The 19384-nt window shown below is 38.8% G+C and overlaps 1 long non-coding RNA gene across 1 annotated transcript in view; it reads left to right on the top strand.

Annotated features, from left to right (window-relative positions):
• Nucleotides 1-18283, top strand: part of LOC106963740 (uncharacterized) — a 35433-nt gene extending 17150 nt beyond the window's left edge. The window contains exons 2-3 of the long non-coding RNA XR_001428249.1: nt 4319-4408; nt 13443-18283. This is a non-coding gene — a long non-coding RNA (uncharacterized LOC106963740). The remainder of the gene's footprint in view (nt 1-4318; nt 4409-13442) is intronic.
• Nucleotides 18284-19384: the final 1101 nt, after the last annotated feature.

Genomic DNA, 19384 nt, shown 5'->3' with positions numbered 1-19384 from the left:
TATAGATATAAAAAAATATAAAATTTGATTTTAGGAGAGGGAAAATATATATATATATATATATATATATATATATATATATATATATATATATATGTTTAAACAGAATTCATAGTGGCATTACAGCAGTTGTTTTTCCTCTATTTCTGACCAACGTTTTGCATTTTTCATCTAATATTTTTGACCATTTATCTTCAGTGATTATTTTTTTTATTCCCAGGCCTGTGAGGTTGAAAGACAGTGGCAGAGCTGGACTTTCATAAAAGTGGTGACCAGAGGGGGGGTGATTTAGGAATCCTTATACTAATGAAAGAAAATATTCAGTTTGAGTAACCTGCTACCTAAAGAACACACTTTCTTGATGACTTGCCCGGCGTCCGACCTTCTCTCAGTCCAAAACGACCAAGAAAACTATCCGTTTTGCTAATGATCAATTTCCTGATGAGCCCTCTCAAATAAGAGTTTCAGTTAAGAGTAGCGCTTGTTCACTTTTATTTTTAACGTAGCTTTGATTTTCCATCATTTTTCTTAATTTTTTTCCTACTTGCAGTTAGAGAATAACAAATGAACTGTAATTTGTGAAACGGTGAACGGAGCTGCAGATAAAATCTGTGTTAGCAGAAGAAGAGTGTAAAGAGGAAGTGTAAACATAAATTATTTCTGTCTTTGTTTCATATTGAATTGACATACCCGTTGTAGTGATCTGACAGTCATCACTGTTGACACCTGGGGTGTCCACTGCTGCCCCGGCCAACGCTTCTGTTGGAAAGCCCCTGGCCACCACCCTAATCTTTAATCAAACTCAAGTTGGGATTCCTGCTGGCACGACTTCCAGTCAAAAGAAGCATTTCAGTAAACCTAAATATTCCAGGTGTATGAACAATTTTGATCTGAACTCTATCTACATACTGGAAAACATAAAAGTTTTTTGCCGCTCATTTAGTGTCTCCATTTAGAAATATTTAAGGTATCGCCTTTTTACCTTCTTTCCTTTTAGAAAATTTAAAACGACTCATTTAAACTGATGCTCTATTGTCGGGTTTATCAAATTGCAGCTTTCAGCTAAAGATTTTCCAGTATGCCATTTAAAATCTTTTATGATGAGATGCTCCACATAATTCACACACTGCCTGTCAGCGGGCTGAACGATTAAAACACTTTTGTCTTTCTTACAAGAGAGTTTTGACCACCTAAATTTAACAGCTTTTCAATGTTTGCTCAATATATACTAATATAAACACAAGTTGTTTTTTTTTTTTGGCAGAAGTAAAAATAATGGCTTCTTTGCTCAAAATAGATTTTGTTAAAAATGTTTTGTTTTAAGTCTTTGTGTAAATACTGTGAAACTTTTTTACTCTGCCATGTCTGCAGTTTCACCAGCTTTCTTTATTCACCTTTTCTCCGACATGGTAAATGATTAAATCATCAAACTGAAGTGAGTTAAGTTTAATACGACCTGCATGATGTGTGACAAAGCAGTTCCCAAAGGTCACTTTAGACTTCATGGAGGGGAATCATTAAGAGCCCATCTGCGTATAAAACACATGATCATGGTGGTCTGCCCCAGCCATTATTCATCATAGACCACACACACACATACACACACACACACAAAAAAAAGGACACAGAAACATATCAATATACAGTCTGGCTTCCTGAATGAACTCTTAGAAGATGCCAGAATTAGGACCAGTACTGTAAACTTTCTCAGAGACAAATAAGCCAGTGTTCCCAAAGGAAGAGCGTCTCGCTGCCCCCTCTGTCCCCGCTCCCGCCCCATCGGTCAGTATGTCTAGCCTAATCAGACGCACAATAGCATCTCTGTGCAACACCTTCATGGGAATTAAGTGCCGAGGCTCCACAGGAGGTGAGTCAGATCCTCTCCTGGCTGAGTCACGACAGCTCCGTGTCCGGAGTCTCCCAGGAACAGAGCAGGCGAGGCAGCTGCAGGGAGGAAGGAAAAAGGACGGCAAAAAACAGACGAGCCCCTCACCCCCCCACTTTTTTTTTTTATTTTTTATTTTTATTTGGAAGTAAAACTAGTGCTAAAATCTGCCCCAATCACAGATGTGATCTGGACACAATTCCTCTTTAATTAAACAGCTTCCCATTATTTATTTAACCCACTTTCAAAAACTTTTGCACAGAGAAGTTTGACTTGTTTCAGGTTGTGAAATAAATCACAAAAGTAACTTCATAAGCCTCGTTTTGACTGACAAACATAAGTTACTAAACGTAATTTAGTCTGCTCTGGTAAAGTTGTTGACAGTCTTCTGCTAGCCACTGAATGGCGTTCGTTGTCCCTCTAGATGTGCTCAGACACGTAGACACACTCCTTGTGACATGAACTAAAAACAGCCAGATTCAGTAAGCGGATGTGTGGGTGTCTATTCCCACTTGTAAAATCTCAGAATTGTTCTGCTGGAAAGTGTTTCCATTGTTAAACAACGCCAGGCAATTTTTTCCACTTATGTCAACGCAAAAGCAACAAATTCTGAGGTCGATGAGGGTTGATCTCAGTACGGAAAGACTCTGGTGGGGAGATGGCATGATAAGGGGATGTCAACATGAAAAATGGTTTCGAATAGAAAACGTTACATACTTCAACATGTGATGTTCAGCCAAAAAAAAAAAAAAAAAGAGGCCTGATTAAGCTTTTTTTTCTAGGTTGAGTTTGTCTCAAATAATATGTATACAATCTGAAAAAGTGGTGCGATGTTAATTCTGTTGACACAATTTCTTACTTGGAGAATATGCATAAGCAAAGCACACAAATTAGATACAGGTCCAAATCAAATCCAGCTGGTCTGAGCTATTTCCATCCATTTTTGCACCAGGCTGCAACTTGCCGATTGTTTTTTCTTTTTTTTTTTTTTTTTAGAAGAAGAAAAGTTCACTGATAATTTTATGTTCCAACCATATGAATGTTGAGGGCAATGTGTGAGTTCATCAGGGCAAAATCCAGACCAGACTTCAATTTCTACATTAGTTGTGATTTAATTTTCTAACACCTTGTTCAGTCCCCACAAATACTAGAGCACATCTGAGCACTTACTCTTTCGTTTCTGAATGAATTCACTTCATCACACTAAGGCAGCAGCTAACTGCATTTTACAAGCATAAACACACAGTATAAGTTCATCATCATTGTTATAAAATATAAGTTAAAATTGAGCGTATGAGATAGAAATGGCACTTGCTGTGCTCATCTTTCTGATTGGCTGCCAGTCAAATCAGGTTCTTTGCTACTCAAGCTAACGTAACGAGTAAAATGGACGACTCTGCAAAAAACCTGAGCTGTGGAGATAAAATAAAATTTCATTTGATTAATTAAAGAGAATCTTATCAGGTGACATATTACGACATAAACATCAGATTAACAGTCATAACGTACTTCCTGATAAAATCTTTCCAACTTATTGGCAACTAAAATCAAAAGATGCAAGGCAGCATTTATGCTAAATGATATGAATTTTTTTATTTGTAAAAAAAAAAAAAAAAAGACTCCAGCTTTCGATTTTATTTTACTTCTGTCTGTCTGGTTGTTGACTGGCATGCAGGTTTCTCTGAAATGTTTCTTTTCCAGTCGGCATCAGAGCTGCACGATGTTGGGCTGTGGGTCATCCTGCAGTTTCAATGTGTGCAATGTTACAGTCACAAAAAGACTGCTTATGTGGTTGACACTTTTCTATTTTAGTTGCTATGGATCCAAACTTTGCTCACCAACAATACATGTTCCCAGTTTGGATGAACTTCATCGTCCTGTTCCTGAGCTGAGATGCTAACACTCAAAATAGTGCTAGCTCATGATAAAAAAGAGAGAATAATGTGTGTTGAAGATGTGGGTTAATAGTATAAAAGTATGTTTTACTAGTATTTTACACCCTAAACTGTTACCCCACCACGTTGTGTTTGTTTCACTGTCTGCTTTTCTGGTTTTTGTTTTTTTAGAAATTCAAAGTAAATCTACATGACTGGTATCAAATGAACCCCAATCAACTTTTCTATGTTATTTGTGGGACGTGTCTTAAACAAGTCGAACTAGATTTGATAATTATTTAAAGGTTATATGTATATGTCCTATAATGCATGGACTCGCTGTAGTCCAAAACATACTATCATGTATGACATATGTTCAAAGATTCAGAGGCTTGGTAATTTAATCTTACTGTTGTGATTTCTGCGTTTTATTTCAGAGGGTTAGATTTCTTAAGAGCCGCCGCCCTAAATGTTTACTTTATTGTGAAGCATTTTTTTTCCCCCCATAGCATTTTGTTTCTAAGCCTGTTTCTCTCTCTCTCTTTCTCTCTATTTACAGTAAATGATCTCATTCGTTTCACCGTGCACCGTAACAGCAAGAACTGGAAGGAGGACAATGAAACGAGGAACTGCTGACTTGCGTTTCCAGGTCTGTGTTACTGACTTCCCTCTGACACGCAGAGAACAGATGTGCAGCCATCCGTCATCGGCTGATATTCTCGGAGCCAGACGTTATCGCACAGGAATCGAGCGAGCCTTTAAAAGTCGCCTTTGCCTTTTGTTTGCGTGACTGGCGAGATGAAGGCTGGGATTAGGAGAGTAGGGGCAAAAGGTAAAGCGCATGACAGGTTTCTGGACCGGCGCCCGGCTTGAATACCGCTAGAAAGTTTAGGTTACCTTTTAACCATGACTAGAGTTCGGCAGAGGGACACTGTGAGCTCTGAGCACAGTCATCTCCATTGATGTTTGACTGACTGATGCAATCAAAACTGCACGTTATCGTTCATCAACACGTGCAGCTGCCGAATTACTAACCTCGCAACTGCTAAGTGTCAGAATCAAACTCCCCAAGACGTTGCGGCTGGTATATTTGAAATTTGTCCAGATTTGACCTTTAAGGCAAATGAAATGCTGAAACGCAAACTTATTATTTTTTTTGTTTTGTTTTGTTTTTTTGTTTGCTGCCAACGGCAACTTGAATTCGCTGCTTCAAAGAGTCTTCTTCACACGATAAAATCTGCAAAGCAGGCTCACTGAACCACTGCCAAAAGACAGATAAGAGGTCATCTGTCAGAAATATTAAAAACAATACTACAAGTAGTGATTATGCTGTCTGCCTGCTGATTGAAGCAGGTGATAGCCAGTTAGCTGGAAAAATAATTAGGCTTCTTCAAAGAATTGCTGTATCTTGATCTTTTGAAGAACCTGCCTCCTCTTTGTGTCACAGGATGCTCAAATCGATTACGCACAGCCGAGCTGGCCGATTGAAATGCCAAGCTTTTCTAATAATTTTAGAAAACCCCTCTAGGTCACCTAAAGTTCTCTCATCCATCTGTAATAAACCAAAGAATCTGGAAATGTTCAGTGTAACACAACCACTTGTACAACCTTCACATTGGATGCAATAATGTTTCCTTTTTTCACCCAAAGCTGAAAAACAAACGCATTGTGTCAGATGTTTTTCACGGTGCAGAGAGGTCTTCCTAGGCAACGGCCGATCAGATGTTGGTTCGATTCCCACACGAAACCTAAAGATAGACAGCTAGGCCATTCATACTGATATCGAGTATAATGGGTCTCCTTGACTCATCTGCAGACTCAATCTCCCACAATCCTCCCACAATGAGCGCTCTGCTGAGCCAGCATTCGTCAAAGTCTTACTTTCTGTTTGTGCACCGGTCGTGCGTGGCTCCATGTCAGAGAGATAAATGAGCTGTGATAAACTCAGATAGCTGTAGAGTTTTTTTTTTTTTTTTTTTTTTTTTATGAAGGAAATTCGCACCAGAGGTTCTGGTTGTTCTGACGGATCTGCGCTGTTTTGGAGAATGAATTTGCTCCTCGACTTCAGAGCACTGACGTTTATTGGAATGCTGCTACTAATAATTTTATTTAAATTTTAGTCTTTTTTTTTAGGTTCTTGTGACCTTTATTGAATAGTACAAAGCCAGGAATTAGCGAGGAGAGAAAACGGGGAGGCATGCAGCCTGAGATCGGGAACTGAACCCAGGACAGCCGTGAGCCTCTGCACATGTCGCAACTGAGCCAGCCAGAACCTCCATGTTAGGTTTTTAATCTAGATCTGCCTCGTCTTTGTTATATTTGTTATTGTTTATCTATGATGGTTTGTCAAACTTAGCATTCAAGGCTGTCTGCTCTTACTGATAAAAGCAGATAAGGTTTCAGTTTCAGTTCGATCCTGTTTTTTTTTTTTTTTTGCATATTTATGTGTGGGGATTGCAACTCTGTCATGTTTTTTTTTCCAGTTTTATTTTATTTACCATTATTGAGATTGAGATGTAACAATTGTTTGTCTCTGGAGAAAATGACAATCGGGTATCAGAAGTTAAAGGTTCACAAACACCTCAGTAAATCGTTGTAACAGTATTTAAGTTTTTTAAACACACACACCCACACACACACACACAGACCCTCCCCTCATTTCATTGGCTCACAGGAATCATGGAGGAGAATCATAACAATAAGCTGCTGCCTGAACTTCACTAAAATTACATGGACATGCAAAAAAAGAGAAGCATATTCATCGGCGTCATCTTGAGCTGACAAGACAAAAACAAAAGGCGTTCTGGAGATTTTTACATACGAGACTGATGTACTGTCCCAGTTCTGAGGTGTTTGGGTTTTGGGTTGAATCTCTCTGTGTGTATTTAGATCGTCTCTATGTTTTCCATGTTCCCTGTGTATGCTAGCAGCCGCTTCTCCCATTTCCTCAGTTCAGCTTCAGCTTCAGTTACTTGCCTCCTCTCATAGCTGCACCAAGTTTCTAATTCGCTTCCTGCTCCTTGTTCAGCAACGATCTCTGCTGCGTAAATATCTCTGTCAGAAAAGCTCTTGGTCAGATCCTCCTGTTGTGTATCCCTGTGTTTCCCTCCGGCTGCATGTTTTGGACTCACCTTTTGACTTTAGCTTTAGTGTTTTCTTATTTTTAAGTAAACAGTTGACTTTAATCCGCCTCCTTCCTGCCTCCTTCCTGTGTTTTGGATGCCACAGCAGAAGATACCGATAACCCCCAGATGCTAGCTATGCATCTTAATTACGGAAGCATCTTAATTACAAACACTCTGATGTCTGAAAGGACTTTAAAAACGTCAAACACATTCAGGACTTTGCAACGGCAAAGTTGTAAAGATGCCAGATGGCCACAGCTAATGGTATCTGTTTAAATATTAATGGACGAAACGCTGTAATGTTACGTGCATCACAGTGTTATGCAGGTTTATGTTCACCAGTCAATGTGTGTTTTTACACAAACTCTGCATGGCATTAATTTGAAATGGTAAAGCAGCAAAAATGACTGACATGCTTCACTTCATGACTCTGTTTCATAGTAAGGGAAACTAGTGATGCTGCACGGTGGCACAGTTGGTAGCACTGTTGCCTTGTAGCAAGAAGGACTTGGGTTCGATTCCCGGCCCGGGGTCTTTCTGCATGGAGTTTGTCTGTCTCTGTGTTGCCCTGCGACAGACTGGTGGCCTGTCCAGGGTGACCCCGCCTCTCGCCCGGAACGTCAGCTGGAGATAGACACCAGTACCCCTCTGGACCCCACTAGGGACAAACTGATTGGATGGATGGAAACTAGTGACCAATGTGGCGAATAATAAAAGGAAAATAGCCCAAACTAGTCAGGACCTGTGCTAACACACCTTGCTTCCTCATATTTATCATCAAATAAAATATGATGCAAAAGTCAAGAAAGACTGCAGCTATAAGCTCATCAATTACAATGTACAAATGAGTTTTATGTATGGATTTGGAGTAATACAGAACTAAATCTAAGGTACACACTTCCATAAAGTATATTAACACATCTAGTAAGTGTTGTAGTATTTGCTGTTTTGCTAAAAAGGAAAACAACACTCAAACTTTTTTCTTAGAAGGGGCTGAGTTACCCAGTAGTTAATGTTTTTGCCCTAAATAAGACTAAATTCTTTTTGAAGTTTTTACATTTTTTCTGCTTTTATTAAACAGAAGTGTGTCTTTGAAAAATGTGGCCACAGTATTGAAAATTATGTTGACATACAGTTTGATATTTCGTATCTTGTTCAGCTGTTCATCTTTATCTGTCGGACATATTATCTCATACTTAATTTACAAGATAACATAAACTTGCACACTTTATGTCGTCTTATAAAGTATGTGAGTGTGTTATGATCCTAAGAACATCCGGATGGTTCTTGACGAATCAGATTCAATCAGACGATGACGTTTTAACTTTGGGTCGAACTCGTTTGCTGGGAGTTCTCCTTACATCCACTTCAAAAAAGTTCATCTTTGATCAAAATACTTAATACTTGTCATGTTTGCATTCACTGTACTCCAAGGCTACAGTGATGTCTGCATCAGTGTCATTATTATTCATTAGCAGGAAGTAGACCATTCATATGTTGAGCAGCAGAATGAACCTCACGATCAGGATGTGCTCTCGATTTTACCCATCGTGGTTATGACTCCACATGGGCCCCGTCTGGCCTTGTGAGCAGCCATTTGTACCCGATCGTTCAAGTGTGCTGTGATAAGCGTGGGAACTGCAGAGGAAGCATTGCGTTTAATAAGTTCCCATCGTTTCCTCAGCTGGACGGAGTAGGAGTTCATCTCCCAGTTGCACGCCGATCACTTCTAGAATTGCAAACAGGAACCGATCGCATTGGAGGCCAAAGCTGCATGCTGCTGATGACGATCTTCTCATGATGAGGCAGTAATTTTGTTTTCGTTTTAACTAATGCTCTTGATGTGTCATTCTGCAGAACGGTGGGTTCACTGTGACGTGTTTCTGAATGTCAACGAAAGCGCTGGTCGAGCGCAGGCTGCAGATAGTTTCACGGGTTATGATTTACCCCTCAAAAGGAAGAAAAAAAAAAAACAACCAGAAATTATTTTAAGCGAAACTGTTTCTACTCATGACAAGTTATTTACGAGAAATCACAATGCCAGGTGTCAGATCCCCTGTCAGGTGCAGAGGGGTAAGTAGTAATGTCCTTCTGATTTAGTGCTTATGAGAAATAAAAATTGATGTTGTTCAAATCTACCATCTTATAAAAGCTGTTTTGATCTTAACCTGTGATCTTATTTTGACATTAGTTGTGCTTCTAGACATTTAGTGTTCAGGCCTCAGTGGGATTTGCGTTACTTTTTTGGCGTTAGGGCCCATGTAGACCCAAATATCAGCCGATTTGTCAGTTTATCGATTTGTTTAAAAAAGTATTTGCCTGGCAGAGATTCGTTGTTTTTTTTTTTTTTTTTTTTCTGTATGACTTAAACGTTTGAGATCATCAAAAAACAATAACACCAGACAAGGATAATCTGAATAAACACGAAAGGAGTTTACAAATCATGATTTCATGTAATTAAAGGAGCTTAAAGTATTCAACCACACTGGCCCTATTGTCTCACCCTTGGCAGGAATGGCAACGTGGAGGATTATCGTTTTTAAACTAATACAGATTAATTTTGTTGTTTTGAAGCCATTTGAAAGTGGGAGCCACTTAAGTACGTAAACTTTATTTCTGTAGCAACTTTTACACGTCAGAAACCACAAAGCACTTTACAAAACACATTTAGGATTGTGAAATGATTCCCAACATTCTCTTCCACTTTTAAGAGAGTTGACGTTTCCATCAATTGTGGCGACTTGTGTAGATCCTGACATGGTAAATCAACCCCAGACTGTCATGTTTTAATGTGTAAAGGACTCCCACCCTCCAAGTTCCACTCTAGTCTTGACAGTAATTGTTTATCCAAAGACTCGGAGATGATCAGGATTTTGGACAGATTCTGAAATTGTCCTTTATTTTCTTTTCGATAAATATTTTTGTTTTTTGTTTTTTTCAGAACAATCACCATTTTACCCCAGACTCTAATTTCTTGAATTATGAATCCTTGCGGTAACCAGGAGGCCTGTAGAGCTTTGTTATTTCGGATTGTTTGTGACCTCCTAGATGAGCAGTCGCTGTGCTCTTGAAGTAACGTTTCAAGACTCTTAGGAAGGCTCATTTTTGTTTCCAGTTCTTCTCCTCCTGTAGATAACGGCTCTCGCTGTGGTTCACTGGATTCTCAAAGCCGTAGAAACGGCTTTGTAACCCTTTGCGAAGTTGGCAGTGACTTTGTTTCTGATTTGTTCTCGAATTTCTTCTGATGTGTTGCTTTTCCCAAACTATTCTTTTTAAGTGATTGCTTTAGCCAGGAGTTCGTCCAGTAATGAGGCCCATGTGGGGGTCACGAAACTGAAACAATGTTGTGATTTAAAAAGGTTGCAGCTTGTTTCCAGGTTGTTTTGGATGCTTTTTTCCCTTGATAAAATTACCATTTTCATTTAGTAACTTTATTTGGTCAATTGTCTTTCTCTGATGGCAAATTTAGTTTGATTTCAAACATTTATGTGTCACAAGCCGAACTTTAAAATAATCTGTAATTTGTTTCTGACCTCACGGGCTTCATCGGTTCAGTGGGTACATGTTTGTTTGTGCGCAGAAGGAACAGTCCTGGGGTGTGATGCTGTCGTGTTTGGCTCATTAGGTTTGTTTCTGTTTCTGAGATGAGGGAGTTGATATTTCATATTGACACAAGAACTGTGTGTGTGTGTTTGTGTGTGTACCAGTGACACACTAATCTGAAAAACTGTATAAAATAACCCAAATACAAATAAAAAAATTATTCATCTCTACAAACATAGTTAAGTGTAACTTCTGACAAGAATAAATGAACTATAAATGAGTTATTGGGTATTAACACAACATTCTGAAAAACTGTAATCTTACTTTTTTTTTTTTTTGTCATGGTGCAGTTACTTTTTTTTCTCTCGGAGATCTAAAACAGAAATCGGGCCACTTGCCTCAGTGCTCAAAGCATAATCAGATCTTTTGTCAGGAAACATTGCATAATTCTCCTTCAACAAGACAATTTTTCATTTTTAAAGAAGTGCTTTTACTGCCGTTTTATTTCCCCAAACCCAGACAGTCAAGTCTGGCTGGCCTCTTTTGAGTCAAATCTTTCTCCACAACTATGCCAAAAATGCACTCGCTTGATTTCTGTTGTTTACATGAAGCTTGCTTTTTTATGATAAGCCTAAGCCTGTGTGGCTAAATGACATTTGAAAAGGTTAAATGTTGTCTGCATGGAGGAGATGTAAAGGTATTTTTTTATCTCAGCAATGTTAGGAATTTTTGTTTCCACAGCACTGTAACCAAAAATGACCTACGAGGAGCCACGGCGTCTTTTACCAATTTAAACTGGGCTGAAGCAGTAGTTGTCAGACTTTTTAAGTGTTTTTGCTTTTCCAATTGAATTTGGCTGCATTTTCAGTAATTTTGTAGCCCAAGATATGACACTTTTCAGAGGAATTTTCCTTTGTCTGTAAAGTTCTTTAACGATGTTTTCGAACATAATAAAAATACACGAACTACTGACGTAAAAGGAAACAGTAATGCCCGAACTACTGAGCACATTTGAATAAAAATCGCAGTGTCTAACTGAAAATAAAATAAAAAAGTACATGTTTAGGCCGCACTTGTATATGTCTGTGTTGTAACATGAGATATTTAAATAGAAATATTTTTTCCACTTTCAATGAAATGTGTATCAAATATGCTTTGTGGGATGAGTTCCTGTAACACAACTTAAAAAAGCAATACAGTAGTCTACGTGTAAAGTCAACATTTTGAGTCAGCAACGTGAAAGTGAAGCGGTTTTCACCTTTACACCAATAAAACATTCCTGCAGCCTGTTGTTGATCATGTCCATCCCTACAGTATGTCTATGTTCTTATGGCTTCCTAAAGCCGGATACTCCACTATGATCCAAAGCTCAAATTATCTCAAAAAATGGCTTCTTGAGTGAGTTAGCTACACTTACCTAGCCTCCATAGTCACCCGGTCTCAAGCCAACAGGGGGCATTTGGGTTGAGAACTGATGCTGTGAACAAATGTCAAAAGGAAACAAAATGTCTGAGGACCTTTTCTGGAATCTATGCCATGAAAATTAAGATTCCCCGTTTACATGGCTAAACCGTAGCATTTTTGTTGCAGTCCAGACACTCGTTTACGCGACACCAGAATGTCTCACAACGGCATTATCTGAAACCAGGTCTCCGAGTGAAACTTTTCCGTATCAACCCCGCGTGGATGTGTGAAAGTCTGTAGGGTTTGTTCTATGCTTGCATGGAAATAAAACAACAAAAACAAACGCGGCTAGAATTGTGCTACTTAACCTGTTCAGTTTGGCACCGTCTCTGATAAGGAACACATTACATATCCACTTTGTTCATGGCAGATGGAGATGAGTTACTGTTTACCATGAGGTGAAAGTTAGCGAGGTGGAAGCTAAGGATCAGTGACATTCTAAAATCACAGCACCATGTAGTGGCCTGGCATGGCGACTACAGCTGACTCGAGTCCAAAAATATTGTAAATCTCCAAGCAGCAGCCAAAGCCTAAAGTTCTGAAGATAAAAAGGGCTCCAGCCTGGTATTACATAGTGTACGTAATGAAGAAGCCATTGGCTGTATAGTCCAGTAGAAAAGGGCCATTTAGCTGCCGGGTAGATGGAATAATAAACACTTTTTAGAAAAGAAGTTACATTTCTTTCTTTTTCTGTTATTCCCCATCATCTAACAACATATCAAGCAAGCTTCTGAACAAGCCCAACTTAGAAACAATCCTTTAGGGGACTCTGGGAAAGGAAACGGTCTTGATTTGACTGGTTGGAGTGGGGTCAGCCCATGACTCGCTTTCCCAGGCTTTCACATAATCATCCCATAATCTCAAGGATGCAACAGACTTCTCGGTCCTGTGTGTACTGCAGTTATTTGAAGTGTCTTAACTCCTAAATATATAATTAAACGCAATCTTCAAGCAGTAACATTAAAACCTTGTACCTCCCGTTAGATTTGTGCCATTCTCATGCTCCCCGTGATGGTATATGTAGAAGTAGAGCCACATAGGAGATATTTTTTTTTTTTTAGAAAACAAATGATGTTGAGTGGTGTGAAGCTGAAAGCAGGAGATGATTAGTGTGTGTGTGTGCCTGTTTTAGAAGTTGGCCAGTCATCAGTAGAGCTCTAAGAGCAGTGAAGGAAGTGGTGGTTACAGATGACTCAGCCAAGCCATGCATTTCAGTTTTTCTTTCCCCACTCTCGCTCTTTTTCTCCTCCCCCTTTCATCATGCTCTCCTCTCTACATTCTATTCATTCCTCTTTTCTATTCTGGATCTACATTTTCTGTCTTACTGTCACTCTTTCACTCTGTAACCCCCCGACTATGTTTTTTTTCCCTATCTTGCTGTGATTCTTCTGGGTCTGTTGGAGGCATCTCTTAGTTTGTGCTTTGAGCTGTGCTGTGTGTCTGTGTGAGGTGAATACTCAGCAATGTGAGTGGGAAGGTGGCTGGCTTCCTTCAGAGTGATTAAAACATTCATTCTCTCTTCTTTTTCCCTTCTTTCTCCTCTCTTCTCAGTGTTCACTGGCGACTTTCTGATGAAGAGGAGGATGAAGGGAGACAAACTGGTAAGTGAAAGCAAGCTGAGCTTTACTTCAGCCATTACTGACGTTTTCTGTTTGAAAATCAGAGGAGGTGGGCAGACTCTAGGGAACCCCTCATATTTTAACTTTAATGACTGCTTTGCACTCTCAGCTGTGGCTCCAGTGTTTTGTTGCCGTTTTCCTACTTCAGGTGGTCAAATCAAAAAGGCTTCAAAGAAAGTTATAACCTGAGCGACAGCATAAGGCTTAAAGCAGGAAGAAATAAAGATCTGGACGGAAAATATAAAGCGTTTTCTCATCTTTGATGATTTTAACTCTCGCTACTAGAGACTTATTCTTTTCTCTTTAATCTTAAAGCACTCTTTAAATAGATCACCCTGATTGGTTTTCATTCAACAGATGTGGTGTAAAATAAAAAGCACAATTCAATGTATTGTAGCAAAGTACTGAAAATAGCACAAGTGAGGTAAAATTGGATAATCACAGCTGGGGACAGGAACCGTTTTTAGCGTGTTGGTGGCAGGGCTGGCTGTGGCGAACACTGGCTACTTTTCCCACTTGTCCTGTGACCGGCTGCTCTAAATTTAGTCGCTCAATCATATGGTGATGCTCTGTCCGCACCTCGAAGGGCTAAAGTGAAAGCGTATGTGTTAGATGTCTTGGTGATATTGCAGCAGCTGTCCTCACAATAAAAAGAACATGATCAAAGAAGTACAACTCGGGAGCGATTTATGTACAGAAATGAATCTTTTAGTGGTGTTGGTGAGAGTTTCACAGTCTGTATCTATGCGCATCTTATCCGCAAGCTGTACCGTAAAAATAAAGAAACACAAGCTCCAGGTTTAGAGGGTGAACTAGTTGCCTGGAGTTGACTTTAGATTCTTTACTCTCATGTAGTTTTGTGAGAATGTGTAAGGCACACAGTGATGGATCAATATGAAAATCATGGTCCATTAGCTCCTGGAAGTTACACCATCAAATTTGAATTTGCGTTAGCGATTCTGTCTGATGGGAAAAAAATGAATGCATGAACGTATGAAAATATGAACGTACGTCAAGGACAGTATGTCTTTGTTTTTTCAAAATCACCATATCTGACCAGACCCTCTCGCAGTCCTATTGGAGCTTATCTCGAGCGCCTATTAGCTTTACTGTATGTTTTATGTAATCATCAAAATCTCTTAACGAGCATAACTGACAAAACTAAAAATTGCTAAGACCTGTAAGGATTTCTACTACTTGGTGTTCTTTTTTATTTTATTCTTGGTAAGCTAAAGTACTATTGTGAAACTACATGCCTTCTTAAGCTTGGCACAATGCTGGTGTTAGCTACCTTAGTGCAGGCTGTACAGCACGTCTTGTTCCTGTTAGCTAGTTGAAGCAGTTAAAGGTAATGCTAATGCTATCTCAAATGTTCCCTCCAACATTTGACTCTGGTATACAATTTAACTCTCTAATCCAACAAGTGGCAATAATGCACTGACATGTTAGCTTAGCAATTTACGTACTTTGAGTTGGTAAAGTAGGTTCCAGCCGTTTGGGCGTCCCTGGCTGATGTATTTACCAACGCTTCAGTCTTTCCTCAAAAATTAGAGCAATGTTTGTTCGCCATCTTTCTGTTCTAAAGTACAAGAGGGAGCTGGCTGAATACAACTAAAACAATAACAGTCAGAGTACTTTAAATCTGAACTATGGTAAAGATGTTAACTTTTTTTTGTTTTTTTTCCAAACCATGTTCATGTTGAGTCCAGAAAATTAATCAGAAAATTGCAATGCTCTCAAATTGCTGCCTCCTGCAACATTAGCTTGCTTAGCTAATGTCAGAAACTACTTGGCTAGCTACCTTAAATGATGTACTGAGGCTACATGTTGTTGATTCAGAGTTTATGATTAGACATATGCAGACACCTCAGTGTCACTCACTGTATGTCAACATTATTGTGTACCAGCGTAATAATTAGATTTTCATGAAATCCCGTCAGTCTCTACCTGCTTTTCCTTGCTGAGTCATGAGATGCTGGTGCCTGTCTCTTGTGGTCATTGAGTGACAGGCTGGGTACTACCGGACAGGTCGCTAGTTTTAGATAAGATGATAATTAAAAAGTCACTGCATCGATACAGAGCGTTTGTTCACTAATACTACTTTTGTAATAGAATTCTTTGTATTTACTGGCAATTGGTCAGTTTTGAAAGTAAATTGCTGGCAACTCAGTGCCTTCTCAGGTGTTATATTGTAGAAAGCGTTTGGACAACATGCATTTAATTTAATAATCATTTTACAAAGAAAGTCCAAGATGTTAACATTAATATTAATTTTATGATATTTATTCTGTTTTGTCTAGTTTTAAGCACATCATAAGTTCAGTTTTTTTAGTCGCAGCATCTGTAGAACCACTTGTGCAAGTAAATGAGATTTATTCTTTTCTCCTTCTTTTAAATTGATTCGAGAGCCTTTAACCACAATGGTTTCATTAGTACTCTGAGAGATTTACAGTCTTTCTTCTGGAAAGAGCTGAAGCTGAAAAAAGGAAAACAGTTTGGTTTCTTTTGACAGAGAAACAATTATTTAACCTTTCAGTTTCTTAGAAATGTTATGTGTATGGAACCTTTTTAAAAAAAAAAAAAATCAGGATGGAAATCTTTTAAGTAACACAGCTGTAGTTACAAACATATAGGAGTTCATTTATTCAAGTTTTGACCTGGGTTATAAATATCGAAACCTTGATCACAGTGAAGTAACCAAAACCGCCAGCTAACACTTTACAGAACAAATTGCTGAGCAAGCTAAAAAACTGCACAGATGTCAATATGCCAGAAAAGTTTGCAATAGACGAGCAGCAAAATTTTGTACAGTGTAAGGGAGGGTTAAACATGGGGGCAATGGGTGCACCATAGATGCTGCAAGCAAACAGGCCTAAATACCCCAAATATTCAAAATTAGGGGTATGTAACTTTGATTTTTGTTATTATTTAATATTTCCTTTCTAGTTGTCAATGCCTTTCTACAAATGTAATACGACAACAGCGCATCAACGAAGTCTTGCCTTGAAGGCATTTTATGTCACATTTGTCTCAAATCAGCGTATTTCAGCCTACAGATTGGTCAGAAGAACACAAAGGAAAAAAAACCATCTCTAATCGCTTTCTCTTTACTCCTTCAGACACTCCCTTCGTAATGGATGACTGTCATCCATTTACAGAAATTGATAATTTTCAGTTTCTGCAAATTATCTTTGAAAGACTAACACACACACGCACACACACATTACAGCTACAAAACACACCCACACCCACCCATGCCAGCCTTGTTCCACCAAGGCCCCCCTCCTCCCGCCAACCTTTACGGTAACTGCATGTTTTTGTCATCTGTGGGCCTGGATGAAGTGATGATGCTAGTTTTGGTATCAAGTCCATGGCTGTGCCTCTCCACACCGAGAGATACTGAGAGTAGTGCAGCGTGGCGAGGCGTGGGAGGGCTGTGACAGAGATGACTCAGCTCTCTCTGTTGCCGGGCAGAGAAATGCTCTCCCACCCCCATGCAATACAAGAAAAAAGAAAAAAAAGTTACTTGGTTCATCTGTCACCCTTCACTGTGGAGACACCAAAGCTGATTGTTTTACTACGAAATCGTAATCGAACAGGATTGGAAGTTGATGTTGTCATGTCAACTTTATTGTTGTTGCATATTGATCGATAAATTAAATGTTATGTAGTGATGACGTCAACTGTAGCCATTGATAAAACCTAAATGTCCTAAGGTGTCTAATTACTGACACAACATCTAGGAAAACTCTTGGTTGGACTGTAAAACTTTATAGTTTTTTTTTTTTTTACTTGAAGCAGGGACTCATATCCTAACATATGCTGGGTTCAGAATAGCCCAGTTATTTTCTTTCCTCTCACAGTCCTGCTGTAACCATGGAGCAATCCCATCATGGTGTAATTTAACACTTTAACACTTTACTGTTTGATCTAATGCACAGGATCAGTATTTCGACATGAAGCAAATTGTGCCAAGACAGGCACCAATCAGATTTTTAAAAAATGATACTAATTTCTGTTTTTTCTTTGAGGTCCAATGAGAAAATTAACGGATGTTTGGACGATTGATTAGTTTTTGTCTACTGTTGTCTGCCCTACTAATGGTTCAAATCCCTACCAAAGAGTGAAATAAAAACACAGTGAAATATTTTGGTCCTTAGTTTAACCCTGCATAAAACATATTTGGAAGAAACAAAGACAACCTATTAATATATAATAAAACCTCTAAGAACCAAAATATGAGTACAGTAAACAAAACTTGAACTTGATACATGAACTTAACACTGCATGTAATTAATCAGGTTTTTGTTCTCCTCATAACATTTCTTGATTAAAATGTCAAAAGTTAATAATAACAATGTTAAATAAAATATAATTGCAAGTAGATTCACACAGTGCTTCTTCGCTATAGTGATTTTGCATCCAAGTGTGAGTTTTAAACTTATGACACTAACTTGCTCTGGTTGATATTCAGGTAAAAGCCTAATGCTATCTTTAGTAATTTATTCCCTACTGACATTAACATTGTTGGGAACATCACCTTGTAATTTCCTATTTTATCCAGTGGAAGATGTTCAGTATAATCAGGTTGTTGTAGTTCAGTTTGTCTGTAAACTGTAAACTAACGGTGCTTGATTAACGTTAATCATCTCCTCGTCCAACAGCTTGTGGGCTGTATTTGTGTTACAGTGGTATCCCAAAGCTGTTTCTTGTTGTTGAAGTTTTTACCGTGACCACATTAAACTGCAAAAAAACAAACAAAAAAAAAAAAAACAAAGAGAGAGAGAAAGCTTTAAAACAGACAGACATCTGTGTCCACATTTAAGGGAATAATTATGCTTACTCTGCAAGAATAGTTGCACATGATGCTGTTTTTGAGGTATAAATAAAAACCTTCACAGCACCAGAAAGAGTCTGTAACGCTGATGTCCAAGTTCAGTCCCTTTAAGGGCCTCTATCCTGTGTGTTTTAGTTCTTTTCCTGGCTCAACACACCTGAATGAATGAAATAATGGCTCCCTAACTGAGTAATTTGATGACATGTCGATGAACATTTGACTCGTCTGTTCAGACACACACATCTAAAACTGTAGCAGGACATTGGACATCCATGTTCTTTAAGCTACACAACTCAAACTCGCTTTGATTTTACTTAGCCAAATAACGTCACACACACCAAGACTAGAAGTGAAACTGAGCAATTATTTTTGCTATTAGCATAACACATATTTTCAAATGTTTAAAATTTCACAAAGAAACATTTGAGTTCCTTCTTTAAGCTGAGTCGGCCAGTCTTGCAAATGAGTGGCAGTAATTTAATGGAAGACGAGCCAGTTTTCATCAGCGCAGACAGAAAGTCTGCATGGTGTAGCAAAGTGTGGAATTGGGTCTTTGCTTCGACAAATGTGCTGCACACATAATTTAGTTGTAGTGGTGTATATGCGTAGTGTATGCAACACATCAGAGTTGCAACACTTTGAATTTCTCTAATTGCCCAAAACAGTCTGTGGCAGACTGAAATACTGATCAGAATGCATTTGCTGAAGTAGAAAGCAGTAAATAAGGAGTATTTGCTTAAAGTTTATACTTCTATTTCATTAAAAATGCAAAATGGATGCACAAAAGTGTGTCTGAACACTTTTTTTTTTGCATCTTACAGAGCTTTATCTTAATTTTTTGGCTCTAGTGGCCTTTATTTGAGGGTAGTTTGACAGGAGGGAGGATTGTGTGTGTGTGTATGTGGGGGGGGGGACATGCAGCAGGTGTCGCCAGGCTGGGAATCGAGCCTGTGACCACCGGCATGAGGACTAAGGCCTCAATGCATGGGTTGTGCTTTGCCCCTCCGCCACCACAGCACCCCAGCTTTATCTTATTT

Source organism: Poecilia latipinna, unplaced genomic scaffold (genome assembly GCF_001443285.1).
Source record: "Poecilia latipinna isolate Pla-1442-1.1 unplaced genomic scaffold, P_latipinna-1.0 Scaffold1574, whole genome shotgun sequence".
NCBI classification, from domain to species: Eukaryota; Metazoa; Chordata; class Actinopteri; order Cyprinodontiformes; family Poeciliidae; genus Poecilia; species Poecilia latipinna.
The sequence above is the reverse complement of the archived record's forward strand: the minus strand, read 5'-3'. Positions and strand labels throughout refer to the sequence as shown.